Raw genomic sequence first — 2,677 nt, 5'->3', positions numbered from 1 at the left:
TCTGTCTGTCTGGCGAGCGCACGCGCCCTATAGCAAAAACCTCTCCCAAAAAAAAAAAAAAAATGAAATTAATCTCATATAAATTCCAAAGAGATGAAAGAGATAAATACAAAAATAATAGTAGAATGTATGAGTAAAGTTATTTTGTGTCTTGAAATGGGGATGATCTTTCTAAGCAAGATACAAACTTAAAAAAAAAAAAAATGAAATTAATCTCATATAAATTCCAAAGAGATGAAAGAGATAAATACAAAAATAATAGTAGAATGTATGAGTAAAGTTATTTTGTGTCTTGAAATGGGGATGATCTTTCTAAGCAAGATACAAACTTCAGAAGCTATAAAAAAAAATGGACTATATAAAAATTGTTAAATTCCAAGACAAACAACTACACGAGAGAACATAAACTTATTTTAAATTATTATTATTATTACTTTTTTAAATAATTATTTAATTTTATTTATTCATTCATTTATTTTACTTTGACCAGAGAGAGATACACGGAGAGAGAGAGAGGGAAAGTGAGAAAGCAAGCCACCAGGTCCGGTATTTGAACCACAGTCGGCCACGTGGGAGTGTCCAGCACCTTAACCACCACACCATCTGCTAGTCCCATTATTACTTTTTTTAAAAATTTTACCAGAGAGAGAAGGAAAGTGAGAAAGCCAGCCACCAGGTCCACAGTCCATCACATGGGAGTCCAGTGTTTCAACCACCACGCCACCTGCGAGCCCCAATAATGAAAAGATTTTTAACAGGCAAAAAAATTATTACATGAAATATGTAAAGAAGGGGCCAGGAGATGACATAACAGTTACATCACTGGACTCTCACGTGGCCGACTACAGTTCGATTCCCATACCTTGTGGTTTGAAAATCAAACTGGGAGACCAGCAGTTAGCATAATGGCTATGTCGCTGGACTCCCATGTAGTCAACCATGGTTTGAGTCCCACAGTCAGTGGCTTAAACTCACGCTGGGCATGTGTGCCTGCATGCCCAAGATCCTGAGAGAAGCATGGAGGACAAGGGATTGTGGCATGGCCATCCTCCCCCCGAGGGGTGAATTCTTGTTTTCTGTCTGTCTATCTCTCTCTCTCTCTCTCTCTCTCTCTCTCTGTCTGTCTGTCTGTCTTTCTGGTGAGCACACGTGCCCTATAGCAAAACCTCTCAAAAAAGAAAATAAAATAAAAGAAAATCACACTGAGCATATATGCATGTGTGCCCAAGATCTCAGGAGAATGGAGAAGGAATTGCTGTGTGACCATCCCCATTGGGGAGTGATTTCTCACTTTCCCTCTCTCTATCTCTGTCTCTTTCCAGCGAGCACACATGTCCTAAGGCAAAAAGCTCTTAAAAAAAAATAGAATTCTTGGGGCTGTCAGGTGGCATGGTAGTTAGAGTGGCTGGACTCCCACATGGCTGACTGTGGTTCAAGTCTCGGATCAGACAGCTTGCTTTCTCATTTTCCTTCTCTCTCTCTCTGTTTCTCTCTGGTCAACTTCCAAAAAATAAAATAATGACAATGAATAAAATTAAATAAAATAATTCTAAAAAAAAGAAAAAAGAATTCTTACAAGTCAGTAAGAAATAGATTATCAAAAAGAAGGACAATAAAGGTGTGAGACATATTCTTCATAGTGCACTGAAGAAGTCCAATAGCCAGTAAATTTGAAAATGTACACTTAGAAAGTGGTATTGGGTCAGCTCCAAGGTGCAGGAATAATGCACCGCTCAAGAGAAGCCAAACATGGTGACCACGGTTAGAATCCCAACACCCATGCAAACAGGATGAAGAAACAGAGAAGAGATCACAGCTCCATTGGGATAGTTCCCTCTCTCTCTCTCTGTCTCTCTCTCTCTCTGTTAATCTATATCTTTCTAGAGGGCTCAGACACCCTCTAACAATTAAAAACAAAAAAAGTTAAAGTATTACTTCCAGGGAACCAGCAGTTAGCATAATGGCTATGTCACTGGACTCCAACATAGTCGACCGCGGTTCGCGTCCCAGACCCGGTGACTTGAAACTCACGCCGGGCGCGTGTGCGTGCGTGCCCAAAATCCTGAGAGGAGAATGGAGGAGAAGGGATTGCAGCGTGACCATCCCCCCTGTGGGGTGATTTCTCGCTTTCTGTCTCTATGTCTCTCTCTGTCTGTTTGGCGAGCGCACACACCCTATAGCGAAAATCTCTCAAAAAAAAAAAAAAGTATTACTTCCAGATAAAAAGATCCAACACACCCAGGGGAAAAAGTTCGGACATGATAGTACATTTCAACTGAATCTGTTTTATAACCAAGATCCTTTCATTAACAGTTTAAATGTACAATACTTTAAATCACTAGGTAACTTTATTTTTGAGCTTTTTATTTAAAAATAATCTCAAGCTTACAGAAAAGTTGCCATAATAAGAATATATGAGCAGGGACCAGCAGATGGCATAACAGTTGCATTGCTCGACTCCCACATAGGCAACCACCTTGGTTTAAGTCCCAGACCTGAGGGCTTAAAACTCACACCAGGGGCAGGGGCAGCAGGTGGTATGGTGGTGAGAGGTGCTAGATTCCCACAGGGCTGACTGCAGTTCAAGTCTCAGACCTGTCAGCTTGCTTTCTCACTTTCCCTTTATCTCTCTGTCTCTCTCTGGTCAAATTTAAAAATAATAAGAAATAAAATTTAA

This window comes from Tupaia chinensis, unplaced genomic scaffold (assembly GCF_000334495.1).
Source record: "Tupaia chinensis unplaced genomic scaffold, TupChi_1.0 Scaffold143247_2, whole genome shotgun sequence".
Classification (NCBI taxonomy): domain Eukaryota; kingdom Metazoa; phylum Chordata; class Mammalia; order Scandentia; family Tupaiidae; genus Tupaia; species Tupaia belangeri.
Note: the sequence above shows the minus strand (reverse complement) of the source record.